General features: G+C 40.6%; 20 non-coding genes across 20 annotated transcripts; all 20 read right to left on the minus strand.

Moving 5' to 3' along the window:
• Nucleotides 1-437: 437 nt before the first annotated feature.
• Nucleotides 438-509, minus strand: trnah-gug (transfer RNA histidin (anticodon GUG)). The gene has a single exon. It is a non-coding gene; the product is annotated as a tRNA-His (tRNA).
• Nucleotides 510-793: 284 nt separating this feature from the next.
• trnat-agu (transfer RNA threonine (anticodon AGU)) lies at nt 794-867 on the minus strand. Its single transcript has one exon. It is a non-coding gene; the product is annotated as a tRNA-Thr (tRNA).
• Nucleotides 868-1727: 860 nt separating this feature from the next.
• On the minus strand, nt 1728-1799 carry trnah-gug (transfer RNA histidin (anticodon GUG)). The gene has a single exon. It is a non-coding gene; the product is annotated as a tRNA-His (tRNA).
• A 284-nt stretch (nt 1800-2083) lies between these two features.
• On the minus strand, nt 2084-2157 carry trnat-agu (transfer RNA threonine (anticodon AGU)). The gene has a single exon. It is a non-coding gene; the product is annotated as a tRNA-Thr (tRNA).
• An 859-nt stretch (nt 2158-3016) lies between these two features.
• On the minus strand, nt 3017-3088 carry trnah-gug (transfer RNA histidin (anticodon GUG)). Its single transcript has one exon. It is a non-coding gene; the product is annotated as a tRNA-His (tRNA).
• A 284-nt stretch (nt 3089-3372) lies between these two features.
• On the minus strand, nt 3373-3446 carry trnat-agu (transfer RNA threonine (anticodon AGU)). Its single transcript has one exon. It is a non-coding gene; the product is annotated as a tRNA-Thr (tRNA).
• Nucleotides 3447-4306: 860 nt separating this feature from the next.
• On the minus strand, nt 4307-4378 carry trnah-gug (transfer RNA histidin (anticodon GUG)). Its single transcript has one exon. It is a non-coding gene; the product is annotated as a tRNA-His (tRNA).
• Nucleotides 4379-4662: 284 nt separating this feature from the next.
• Nucleotides 4663-4736, minus strand: trnat-agu (transfer RNA threonine (anticodon AGU)). Its single transcript has one exon. It is a non-coding gene; the product is annotated as a tRNA-Thr (tRNA).
• Nucleotides 4737-5595: 859 nt separating this feature from the next.
• trnah-gug (transfer RNA histidin (anticodon GUG)) lies at nt 5596-5667 on the minus strand. Its single transcript has one exon. It is a non-coding gene; the product is annotated as a tRNA-His (tRNA).
• Nucleotides 5668-5951: 284 nt separating this feature from the next.
• Nucleotides 5952-6025, minus strand: trnat-agu (transfer RNA threonine (anticodon AGU)). The gene has a single exon. It is a non-coding gene; the product is annotated as a tRNA-Thr (tRNA).
• An 858-nt stretch (nt 6026-6883) lies between these two features.
• trnah-gug (transfer RNA histidin (anticodon GUG)) lies at nt 6884-6955 on the minus strand. Its single transcript has one exon. It is a non-coding gene; the product is annotated as a tRNA-His (tRNA).
• Nucleotides 6956-7239: 284 nt separating this feature from the next.
• On the minus strand, nt 7240-7313 carry trnat-agu (transfer RNA threonine (anticodon AGU)). The gene has a single exon. It is a non-coding gene; the product is annotated as a tRNA-Thr (tRNA).
• Nucleotides 7314-8173: 860 nt separating this feature from the next.
• Nucleotides 8174-8245, minus strand: trnah-gug (transfer RNA histidin (anticodon GUG)). Its single transcript has one exon. It is a non-coding gene; the product is annotated as a tRNA-His (tRNA).
• A 284-nt stretch (nt 8246-8529) lies between these two features.
• trnat-agu (transfer RNA threonine (anticodon AGU)) lies at nt 8530-8603 on the minus strand. Its single transcript has one exon. It is a non-coding gene; the product is annotated as a tRNA-Thr (tRNA).
• Nucleotides 8604-9464: 861 nt separating this feature from the next.
• trnah-gug (transfer RNA histidin (anticodon GUG)) lies at nt 9465-9536 on the minus strand. The gene has a single exon. It is a non-coding gene; the product is annotated as a tRNA-His (tRNA).
• A 284-nt stretch (nt 9537-9820) lies between these two features.
• Nucleotides 9821-9894, minus strand: trnat-agu (transfer RNA threonine (anticodon AGU)). Its single transcript has one exon. It is a non-coding gene; the product is annotated as a tRNA-Thr (tRNA).
• An 860-nt stretch (nt 9895-10754) lies between these two features.
• Nucleotides 10755-10826, minus strand: trnah-gug (transfer RNA histidin (anticodon GUG)). The gene has a single exon. It is a non-coding gene; the product is annotated as a tRNA-His (tRNA).
• Nucleotides 10827-11110: 284 nt separating this feature from the next.
• On the minus strand, nt 11111-11184 carry trnat-agu (transfer RNA threonine (anticodon AGU)). The gene has a single exon. It is a non-coding gene; the product is annotated as a tRNA-Thr (tRNA).
• An 858-nt stretch (nt 11185-12042) lies between these two features.
• Nucleotides 12043-12114, minus strand: trnah-gug (transfer RNA histidin (anticodon GUG)). The gene has a single exon. It is a non-coding gene; the product is annotated as a tRNA-His (tRNA).
• Nucleotides 12115-12398: 284 nt separating this feature from the next.
• On the minus strand, nt 12399-12472 carry trnat-agu (transfer RNA threonine (anticodon AGU)). The gene has a single exon. It is a non-coding gene; the product is annotated as a tRNA-Thr (tRNA).
• Nucleotides 12473-12626: the final 154 nt, after the last annotated feature.

Here is a 12626-nt window from a genome sequence, read left to right on the forward strand (position 1 = left end):
TTTCTTCTGTCGATTCTTGTCTTTTTTCTGAATATTCACTAAATATAGCGACAAAGTCGCTAAGTTGGCAACACTGGTGAGAGGTGGGTAGCGAGATATCAGTAATCAATTGTAATCACATACTATTTCTTCTTAATTATGGTCATTCGAGGACAGTACATTTTTCATTTGGGTCTCGAGATGAATAAACTCAAGAACCTCTGACATGGATTCTTAAACTATGATTTGGGACCCAATGCGGTTATTAACATGTCATAGGTGGGTCGCGAGATATGAGTAAACATTCAGAGTCATGCACTATTTCTTCATAATGTTGGTCGTTCGAGGACACTGCATTTCTCATTTGGCTCTCGAGCTTAAAAATGGTAAAAACGTCTGAAACAGCATAGTAAGTCTTAACTCGTTCAAAAAACAACCCTTCTAAAATTTCTTTGCAGTGCCGTGACCCGGATTCGAACCGGGGTTGCTGCGACCACAACGCAGAGTACTAACCACTATACGATCACGGCTGGCTTCAAGAGCTGGCTTTGTAAAGCCTACATAGGCTGTGAAAGTGATGTGCACAAGCTGGCTAAACTCTTTTCATTTTGGCCTCGATAATGAATCAACTGAAGAAACAGTCGAGCTTTACACAGTCGGCAGGTTTTTTCTCATTCGAAAAGTGCCCTTTTTCCGTGACATTGGAATATCTCAATTGCATCCTCCTCACGTCATCTCTAATTCTCTAAACCCATTGGTGAGAAAACCTGAGTGCCCTCCCCTCTGACCTTCTCCAACAATGTGAACAATAAAAAGGTACTGCTGAGATTTGAACTCAGGGTCTCCTGTTTACTAGACAGGCACTTTAACCAACTAAGCCACAGCACCCATAAAAGTCAAATATGTTGCAGATGTGAACACCCACACCTATTTGAATCAAACCAATCTCATTCATTTAACCCACATCTCTGTTTAGCAAAATCACATCACAAAAGAGATGTATTTTACTAATATTGGAAGCGATACAGACACCTTCAATTCTCTAGCAACAGGGTTTCTTAATCTACGTTTTGAGACGCAAAGTGGGCCTGAGCAGGTCAGAGGCAGTGTTGCCAAATCCTCAGGAAGGAAAGTAGCTATTGGTGGTCCTAAAAGTAGCTAGAAGTAGCTAAATGACATCATCACACAATTTTCATAATTGGCCAAGTGGATGTAATTGTGATTGACGCTGTAGGAGAGAGGAATAATGTCGCGGGAGAGACAAAAAGTGAGTAAAAAACACCCTAAGTATGTTTAGAACTAAAATTGAACTTTCTTCTGTCGATTCTTGTCTTTTTTCTGAATATTCACTAAATATAGCGACAAAGTCGCTAAGTTGGCAACACTGGTGAGAGGTGGGTAGCGAGATATCAGTAATCAATTGTAATCACATACTATTTCTTCTTAATTATGGTCATTCGAGGACAGTACATTTTTCATTTGGGTCTCGAGATGAATAAACTCAAGAACCTCTGACATGGATTCTTAAACTATGATTTGGGACCCAATGCGGTTATTAACATGTCATAGGTGGGTCGCGAGATATGAGTAAACATTCAGAGTCATGCACTATTTCTTCATAATGTTGGTCGTTCGAGGACACTGCATTTCTCATTTGGCTCTCGAGCTTAAAAATGGTAAAAACGTCTGAAACAGCATAGTAAGTCTTAACTCGTTCAAAAAACAACCCTTCTAAAATTTCTTTGCAGTGCCGTGACCCGGATTCGAACCGGGGTTGCTGCGACCACAACGCAGAGTACTAACCACTATACGATCACGGCTGGCTTCAAGAGCTGGCTTTGTAAAGCCTACATAGGCTGTGAAAGTGATGTGCACAAGCTGGCTAAACTCTTTTCATTTTGGCCTCGATAATGAATCAACTGAAGAAACAGTCGAGCTTTACACAGTCGGCAGGTTTTTTCTCATTCGAAAAGTGCCCTTTTTCCGTGACATTGGAATATCTCAATTGCATCCTCCTCACGTCATCTCTAATTCTCTAAACCCATTGGTGAGAAAACCTGAGTGCCCTCCCCTCTGACCTTCTCCAACAATGTGAACAATAAAAAGGTACTGCTGAGATTTGAACTCAGGGTCTCCTGTTTACTAGACAGGCACTTTAACCAACTAAGCCACAGCACCCATAAAAGTCAAATATGTTGCAGATGTGAACACCCACACCTATTTGAATCAAACCAATCTCATTCATTTAACCCACATCTCTGTTTAGCAAAATCACATCACAAAAGAGATGTATTTTACTAATATTGGAAGCGATACAGACACCTTCAATTCTCTAGCAACAGGGTTTCTTAATCTACGTTTTGAGACGCAAAGTGGGCCTGAGCAGGTCAGAGGCAGTGTTGCCAAATCCTCAGGAAGGAAAGTAGCTATTGGTGGTCCTAAAAGTAGCTAGAAGTAGCTAAATGACATCATCACACAATTTTCATAATTGGCCAAGTGGATGTAATTGTGATTGACGCTGTAGGAGAGAGGAATAACGTCGCGGGAGAGACAAAAAGTGAGTAAAAAACACCCTAAGTATGTTTAGAACTAAAATTAACTTTCTTCTGTCGATTCTTGTCTTTTTTCTGAATATTCACTAAATATAGCGACAAAGTCGCTAAGTTGGCAACACTGGTGAGAGGTGGGTAGCGAGATATCAGTAATCAATTGTAATCACATACTATTTCTTCTTAATTATGGTCATTCGAGGACAGTACATTTTTCATTTGGGTCTCGAGATGAATAAACTCAAGAACCTCTGACATGGATTCTTAAACTATGATTTGGGACCCAAAGCGGTTATTAACATGTCATAGGTGGGTCGCGAGATATGAGTAAACATTCAGAATCATGCACTATTTCTTCATAATGTTGGTCGTTCGAGGACACTGCATTTCTCATTTGGCTCTCGAGCTTAAAAATGGTAAAAACGTCTGAAACAGCATAGTAAGTCTTAACTCGTTCAAAAAACAACCCTTCTAAAATTTCTTTGCAGTGCCGTGACCCGGATTCGAACCGGGGTTGCTGCGACCACAACGCAGAGTACTAACCACTATACGATCACGGCTGGCTTCAAGAGCTGGCTTTGTAAAGCCTACATAGGCTGTGAAAGTGATGTGCACAAGCTGGCTAAACTCTTTTCATTTTGGCCTCGATAATGAATCAACTGAAGAAACAGTCGAGCTTTACACAGTCGGCAGGTTTTTTCTCATTCGAAAAGTGCCCTTTTTCCGTGACATTGGAATATCTCAATTGCATCCTCCTCACGTCATCTCTAATTCTCTAAACCCATTGGTGAGAAAACCTGAGTGCCCTCCCCTCTGACCTTCTCCAACAATGTGAACAATAAAAAGGTACTGCTGAGATTTGAACTCAGGGTCTCCTGTTTACTAGACAGGCACTTTAACCAACTAAGCCACAGCACCCATAAAAGTCAAATATGTTGCAGATGTGAACACCCACACCTATTTGAATCAAACCAATCTCATTCATTTAACCCACATCTCTGTTTAGCAAAATCACATCACAAAAGAGATGTATTTTACTAATATTGGAAGCGATACAGACACCTTCAATTCTCTAGCAACAGGGTTTCTTAATCTACGTTTTGAGACGCAAAGTGGGCCTGAGCAGGTCAGAGGCAGTGTTGCCAAATCCTCAGGAAGGAAAGTAGCTATTGGTGGTCCTAAAAGTAGCTAGAAGTAGCTAAATGACATCATCACACAATTTTCATAATTGGCCAAGTGGATGTAATTGTGATTGACGCTGTAGGAGAGAGGAATAATGTCGCGGGAGAGACAAAAAGTGAGTAAAAAACACCCTAAGTATGTTTAGAACTAAAATTGAACTTTCTTCTGTCGATTCTTGTCTTTTTTCTGAATATTCACTAAATATAGCGACAAAGTCGCTAAGTTGGCAACACTGGTGAGAGGTGGGTAGCGAGATATCAGTAATCAATTGTAATCACATACTATTTCTTCTTAATTATGGTCATTCGAGGACAGTACATTTTTCATTTGGGTCTCGAGATGAATAAACTCAAGAACCTCTGACATGGATTCTTAAACTATGATTTGGGACCCAAAGCGGTTATTAACATGTCATAGGTGGGTCGCGAGATATGAGTAAACATTCAGAATCATGCACTATTTCTTCATAATGTTGGTCGTTCGAGGACACTGCATTTCTCATTTGGCTCTCGAGCTTAAAAATGGTAAAAACGTCTGAAACAGCATAGTAAGTCTTAACTCGTTCAAAAAACAACCCTTCTAAAATTTCTTTGCAGTGCCGTGACCCGGATTCGAACCGGGGTTGCTGCGACCACAACGCAGAGTACTAACCACTATACGATCACGGCTGGCTTCAAGAGCTGGCTTTGTAAAGCCTACATAGGCTGTGAAAGTGATGTGCACAAGCTGGCTAAACTCTTTTCATTTTGGCCTCGATAATGAATCAACTGAAGAAACAGTCGAGCTTTACACAGTCGGCAGGTTTTTTCTCATTCGAAAAGTGCCCTTTTTCCGTGACATTGGAATATCTCAATTGCATCCTCCTCACGTCATCTCTAATTCTCTAAACCCATTGGTGAGAAAACCTGAGTGCCCTCCCCTCTGACCTTCTCCAACAATGTGAACAATAAAAAGGTACTGCTGAGATTTGAACTCAGGGTCTCCTGTTTACTAGACAGGCACTTTAACCAACTAAGCCACAGCACCCATAAAAGTCAAATATGTTGCAGATGTGAACACCCACACCTATTTGAATCAAACCAATCTCATTCATTTAACCCACATCTCTGTTTAGCAAAATCACATCACAAAAGAGATGTATTTTACTAATATTGGAAGCGATACAGACACCTTCAATTCTCTAGCAACAGGGTTTCTTAATCTACGTTTTGAGACGCAAAGTGGGCCTGAGCAGGTCAGAGGCAGTGTTGCCAAATCCTCAGGAAGGAAAGTAGCTATTGGTGGTCCTAAAAGTAGCTAGAAGTAGCTAAATGACATCATCACACAATTTTCATAATTGGCCAAGTGGATGTAATTGTGATTGACGCTGTAGGAGAGAGGAATAATGTCGCGGGAGAGACAAAAAGTGAGTAAAAAACACCCTAAGTATGTTTAGAACTAAAATTAACTTTCTTCTGTCGATTCTTGTCTTTTTTCTGAATATTCACTAAATATAGCGACAAAGTCGCTAAGTTGGCAACACTGGTGAGAGGTGGGTAGCGAGATATCAGTAATCAATTGTAATCACATACTATTTCTTCTTAATTATGGTCATTCGAGGACAGTACATTTTTCATTTGGGTCTCGAGATGAATAAACTCAAGAACCTCTGACATGGATTCTTAAACTATGATTTGGGACCCAAAGCGGTTATTAACATGTCATAGGTGGGTCGCGAGATATGAGTAAACATTCAGAATCATGCACTATTTCTTCATAATGTTGGTCGTTCGAGGACACTGCATTTCTCATTTGGCTCTCGAGCTTAAAAATGGTAAAAACGTCTGAAACAGCATAGTAAGTCTTAACTCGTTCAAAAAACAACCCTTCTAAAATTTCTTTGCAGTGCCGTGACCCGGATTCGAACCGGGGTTGCTGCGACCACAACGCAGAGTACTAACCACTATACGATCACGGCTGGCTTCAAGAGCTGGCTTTGTAAAGCCTACATAGGCTGTGAAAGTGATGTGCACAAGCTGGCTAAACTCTTTTCATTTTGGCCTCGATAATGAATCAACTGAAGAAACAGTCGAGCTTTACACAGTCGGCAGGTTTTTTCTCATTCGAAAAGTGCCCTTTTTCCGTGACATTGGAATATCTCAATTGCATCCTCCTCACGTCATCTCTAATTCTCTAAACCCATTGGTGAGAAAACCTGAGTGCCCTCCCCTCTGACCTTCTCCAACAATGTGAACAATAAAAAGGTACTGCTGAGATTTGAACTCAGGGTCTCCTGTTTACTAGACAGGCACTTTAACCAACTAAGCCACAGCACCCATAAAGTCAAATATGTTGCAGATGTGAACACCCACACCTATTTGAATCAAACCAATCTCATTCATTTAACCCACATCTCTGTTAGCAAAATCACATCACAAAAGAGATGTATTTTACTAATATTGGAAGCGATACAGACACCTTCAATTCTCTAGCAACAGGGTTTCTTAATCTACGTTTTGAGACGCAAAGTGGGCCTGAGCAGGTCAGAGGCAGTGTTGCCAAATCCTCAGGAAGGAAAGTAGCTATTGGTGGTCCTAAAAGTAGCTAGAAGTAGCTAAATGACATCATCACACAATTTTCATAATTGGCCAAGTGGATGTAATTGTGATTGACGCTGTAGGAGAGAGGAATAATGTCGCGGGAGAGACAAAAAGTGAGTAAAAAACACCCTAAGTATGTTTAGAACTAAAATTGAACTTTCTTCTGTCGATTCTTGTCTTTTTTCTGAATATTCACTAAATATAGCGACAAAGTCGCTAAGTTGGCAACACTGGTGAGAGGTGGGTAGCGAGATATCAGTAATCAATTGTAATCACATACTATTTCTTCTTAATTATGGTCATTCGAGGACAGTACATTTTTCATTTGGGTCTCGAGATGAATAAACTCAAGAACCTCTGACATGGATTCTTAAACTATGATTTGGGACCCAAAGCGGTTATTAACATGTCATAGGTGGGTCGCGAGATATGAGTAAACATTCAGAATCATGCACTATTTCTTCATAATGTTGGTCGTTCGAGGACACTGCATTTCTCATTTGTCTCTCGAGCTTAAAAATGGTAAAAACGTCTGAAACAGCATAGTAAGTCTTAACTCGTTCAAAAAACAACCCTTCTAAAATTTCTTTGCAGTGCCGTGACCCGGATTCGAACCGGGGTTGCTGCGACCACAACGCAGAGTACTAACCACTATACGATCACGGCTGGCTTCAAGAGCTGGCTTTGTAAAGCCTACATAGGCTGTGAAAGTGATGTGCACAAGCTGGCTAAACTCTTTTCATTTTGGCCTCGATAATGAATCAACTGAAGAAACAGTCGAGCTTTACACAGTCGGCAGGTTTTTTCTCATTCGAAAAGTGCCCTTTTTCCGTGACATTGGAATATCTCAATTGCATCCTCCTCACGTCATCTCTAATTCTCTAAACCCATTGGTGAGAAAACCTGAGTGCCCTCCCCTCTGACCTTCTCCAACAATGTGAACAATAAAAAGGTACTGCTGAGATTTGAACTCAGGGTCTCCTGTTTACTAGACAGGCACTTTAACCAACTAAGCCACAGCACCCATAAAAGTCAAATATGTTGCAGATGTGAACACCCACACCTATTTGAATCAAACCAATCTCATTCATTTAACCCACATCTCTGTTTAGCAAAATCACATCACAAAAGAGATGTATTTTACTAATATTGGAAGCGATACAGACACCTTCAATTCTCTAGCAACAGGGTTTCTTAATCTACGTTTTGAGACGCAAAGTGGGCCTGAGCAGGTCAGAGGCAGTGTTGCCAAATCCTCAGGAAGGAAAGTAGCTATTGGTGGTCCTAAAAGTAGCTAGAAGTAGCTAAATGACATCATCACACAATTTTCATAATTGGCCAAGTGGATGTAATTGTGATTGACGCTGTAGGAGAGAGGAATAATGTCGCGGGAGAGACAAAAAGTGAGTAAAAAACACCCTAAGTATGTTTAGAACTAAAATTGAACTTTCTTCTGTCGATTCTTGTCTTTTTTCTGAATATTCACTAAATATAGCGACAAAGTCGCTAAGTTGGCAACACTGGTGAGAGGTGGGTAGCGAGATATCAGTAATCAATTGTAATCACATACTATTTCTTCTTAATTATGGTCATTCGAGGACAGTACATTTTTCATTTGGGTCTCGAGATGAATAAACTCAAGAACCTCTGACATGGATTCTTAAACTATGATTTGGGACCCAATGCGGTTATTAACATGTCATAGGTGGGTCGCGAGATATGAGTAAACATTCAGAGTCATGCACTATTTCTTCATAATGTTGGTCGTTCGAGGACACTGCATTTCTCATTTGGCTCTCGAGCTTAAAAATGGTAAAAACGTCTGAAACAGCATAGTAAGTCTTAACTCGTTCAAAAAACAACCCTTCTAAAATTTCTTTGCAGTGCCGTGACCCGGATTCGAACCGGGGTTGCTGCGACCACAACGCAGAGTACTAACCACTATACGATCACGGCTGGCTTCAAGAGCTGGCTTTGTAAAGCCTACATAGGCTGTGAAAGTGATGTGCACAAGCTGGCTAAACTCTTTTCATTTTGGCCTCGATAATGAATCAACTGAAGAAACAGTCGAGCTTTACACAGTCGGCAGGTTTTTTCTCATTCGAAAAGTGCCCTTTTTCCGTGACATTGGAATATCTCAATTGCATCCTCCTCACGTCATCTCTAATTCTCTAAACCCATTGGTGAGAAAACCTGAGTGCCCTCCCCTCTGACCTTCTCCAACAATGTGAACAATAAAAAGGTACTGCTGAGATTTGAACTCAGGGTCTCCTGTTTACTAGACAGGCACTTTAACCAACTAAGCCACAGCACCCATAAAAGTCAAATATGTTGCAGATGTGAACACCCACACCTATTTGAATCAAACCAATCTCATTCATTTAACCCACATCTCTGTTTAGCAAAATCACATCACAAAAGAGATGTATTTTACTAATATTGGAAGCGATACAGACACCTTCAATTCTCTAGCAACAGGGTTTCTTAATCTACGTTTTGAGACGCAAAGTGGGCCTGAGCAGGTCAGAGGCAGTGTTGCCAAATCCTCAGGAAGGAAAGTAGCTATCGGTGGTCCTAAATGTAGCCAGAAGTCGCTAAATGACATCATCACATAATTTTCATAATTGGCCAAGTGGATGTAATTGTGATTGACGCTGTAGGAGAGAGGAATAACGTCGCGGGAGAGACAAAAAGTGAGTAAAAAACACCCTAAGTATGTTTAGAACTAAAATTAAACTTTTTTCTGTCGATTCTTGTCTTTTTTTTGAATATTCACTAAATATAGCGACAAAGTCGCAAAGTTGGCAACACTGGTGAAAGGTGGGTAGCGAGATATCAGTAATCAATTGTAATCACATACTATTTCTTCTTAATTATGGTCATTCGAGGACAGTACATTTTTCATTTGGGTCTCGAGATGAATAAACTCAAGAACCTCTGACATGGATTCTTAAACTATGATTTGGGACCCAATACGGTTATTAACATGTCATAGGTGGGTCGCGAGATATGAGTAAACATTCAGAGTCATGCACTATTTCTTCATAATGTTGGTCGTTCGAGGACACTGCATTTCTCATTTGGCTCTCGAGCTTAAAAATGGTAAAAACGTCTGAAACAGCATAGTAAGTCTTAACTCGTTCAAAAATCAACCCTTCTAAAGGTTACATTGCAGTGCCGTGACCCGGATTCGAACCGGGGTTGCTGCGACCACAACGCAGAGTACTAACCACTATACGATCACGGCTGGCTTCAAGAGCTGGCTTTGTAAAGCCTACATAGGCTGTGAAAGCTATGTGCACAAGCTGGCTAAACTCTTTTCATTTTGGTCTCGATAATGAATCAACTGAAGAAACAGTGGAGCTTTACACAGTCGGCAGGTTTTTTCTCATTCGAAAATTGCCCTTTTTACGTGACATTGGAATATCTCAATTGCATCCTCCTCACGTCATCTCTAATTCTCTAAACCCATTGGTGAGAAAACCTGAGTGCCCTCCCCTCTGACCTTCTCCGCCAATGTGAACAATAAAAAGGTACTGCTGAGATTTGAACTCAGGATCTCCTGTTTACTAGACAGGCACTTTAACCAACTAAGCCACAGCACCCATAAATGTCATATATGTTGCATATGTGAACACCCACACCTATTTGAATCAAACCAATCTCATTCATTTAACCCACATCTCTGTCTAGCAAAATCACATCACAAAAGAGATGTATTTTACTAATATTGGAAGCGATACAGACACCTTCAATTCTCTAGCAACAGGGTTTCTTAATCTACGTTTTGAGACGCAAAGTGGGCCTGAGCAGGTCAGAGGCAGTGTTGCCAAATCCTCAGGAAGGAAAGTAGCTATTGGTGGTCCTAAAAGTAGCTAGAAGTAGCTAAATGACATCATCACACAATTTTCATAATTGGCCAAGTGGATGTAATTGTGATTGACGCTGTAGGAGAGAGGAATAATGTCGCGGGAGAGACAAAAAGTGAGTAAAAAACACCCTAAGTATGTTTAGAACTAAAATTTAACTTTCTTCTGTCGATTCTTGTCTTTTTTCTGAATATTCACTAAATATAGCGACAAAGTCGCTAAGTTGGCAACACTGGTGAGAGGTGGGTAGCGAGATATCAGTAATCAATTGTAATCACATACTATTTCTTCTTAATTATGGTCATTCGAGGACAGTACATTTTTCATTTGGGTCTCGAGATGAATAAACTCAAGAACCTCTGACATGGATTCTTAAACTATGATTTGGGACCCAAAGCGGTTATTAACATGTCATAGGTGGGTCGCGAGATATGAGTAAACATTCAGAATCATGCACTATTTCTTCATAATGTTGGTCGTTCGAGGACACTGCATTTCTCATTTGTCTCTCGAGCTTAAAAATGGTAAAAACGTCTGAAACAGCATAGTAAGTCTTAACTCGTTCAAAAAACAACCCTTCTAAAATTTCTTTGCAGTGCCGTGACCCGGATTCGAACCGGGGTTGCTGCGACCACAACGCAGAGTACTAACCACTATACGATCACGGCTGGCTTCAAGAGCTGGCTTTGTAAAGCCTACATAGGCTGTGAAAGTGATGTGCACAAGCTGGCTAAACTCTTTTCATTTTGGCCTCGATAATGAATCAACTGAAGAAACAGTCGAGCTTTACACAGTCGGCAGGTTTTTTCTCATTCGAAAAGTGCCCTTTTTCCGTGACATTGGAATATCTCAATTGCATCCTCCTCACGTCATCTCTAATTCTCTAAACCCATTGGTGAGAAAACCTGAGTGCCCTCCCCTCTGACCTTCTCCACCAATGTGAACAATAAAAAGGTACTGCTGAGATTTGAACTCAGGATCTCCTGTTTACTAGACAGGCACTTTAACCAACTAAGCCACAGCACCCATAAAAGTCAATATGTTGCAGATGTGAACACCCACACCTATTTGAATCAAACCAATCTCATTCATTTAACCCACATCTCTGTCTAGCAAAATCACATCACAAAAGAGATGTATTTTACTAATATTGGAAGCGATACAGACACCTTCAATTCTCTAGCAACAGGGTTTCTTAAGCTACGTTTTGAGACGCAAAGTGGGCCTGAGCAGGTCAGAGGCAGTGTTGCCAAATCCTCAGGAAGGAAAGTAGCTATTGGTGGTCCTAAAGTAGCTAGAAGTCGCTAAATGACATCATCACATAATTTTCATAATTGGCCAAGTGGATGTAATTGTGATTGACGCTGTAGGAGAGAGGAATAATGTCGCGGGAGAGACAAAAAGTGAGTAAAAAACACCCTAAGTATGTTTAGAACTAAAATTGAACTTTCTTCTGTCGATTCTTGTCTTTTTTCTGAATATTCACTAAATATAGCGACAAAGTCGCTAAGTTGGCAACACTGGTGAGAGGTGGGTAGCGAGATATCAGTAATCAATTGTAATCACATACTATTTCTTCTTAATTATGGTCATTCGAGGACAGTACATTTTTCATTTGGGTCTCGAGATGAATAAACTCAAGAACCTCTGACATGGATTCTTAAACTATGATTTGGGACCCAAAGCGGTTATTAACATGTCATAGGTGGGTCGCGAGATATGAGTAAACATTCAGAATCATGCACTATTTCTTCATAATGTTGGTCGTTCGAGGACACTGCATTTCTCATTTGGCTCTCGAGCTTAAAAATGGTAAAAACGTCTGAAACAGCATAGTAAGTCTTAACTCGTTCAAAAAACAACCCTTCTAAAATTTCTTTGCAGTGCCGTGACCCGGATTCGAACCGGGGTTGCTGCGACCACAACGCAGAGTACTAACCACTATACGATCACGGCTGGCTTCAAGAGCTGGCTTTGTAAAGCCTACATAGGCTGTGAAAGTGATGTGCACAAGCTGGCTAAACTCTTTTCATTTTGGCCTCGATAATGAATCAACTGAAGAAACAGTCGAGCTTTACACAGTCGGCAGGTTTTTTCTCATTCGAAAAGTGCCCTTTTTCCGTGACATTGGAATATCTCAATTGCATCCTCCTCACGTCATCTCTAATTCTCTAAACCCATTGGTGAGAAAACCTGAGTGCCCTCCCCTCTGACCTTCTCCAACAATGTGAACAATAAAAAGGTACTGCTGAGATTTGAACTCAGGGTCTCCTGTTTACTAGACAGGCACTTTAACCAACTAAGCCACAGCACCCATAAAGTCATATATGTTGCAGATGTGAACACCCACACCTATTTGAATCAAACCAATCTCATTCATTTAACCCACATCTCTGTCTAGCAAAATCACATCACAAAAGAGATGTATTTTACTAATATTGGAAGCGATACAGACACCTTCAATTCTC

Source organism: Oncorhynchus kisutch, unplaced genomic scaffold (assembly GCF_002021735.2).
Source record: "Oncorhynchus kisutch isolate 150728-3 unplaced genomic scaffold, Okis_V2 scaffold4029, whole genome shotgun sequence".
NCBI classification, from domain to species: domain Eukaryota; kingdom Metazoa; phylum Chordata; class Actinopteri; order Salmoniformes; family Salmonidae; genus Oncorhynchus; species Oncorhynchus kisutch.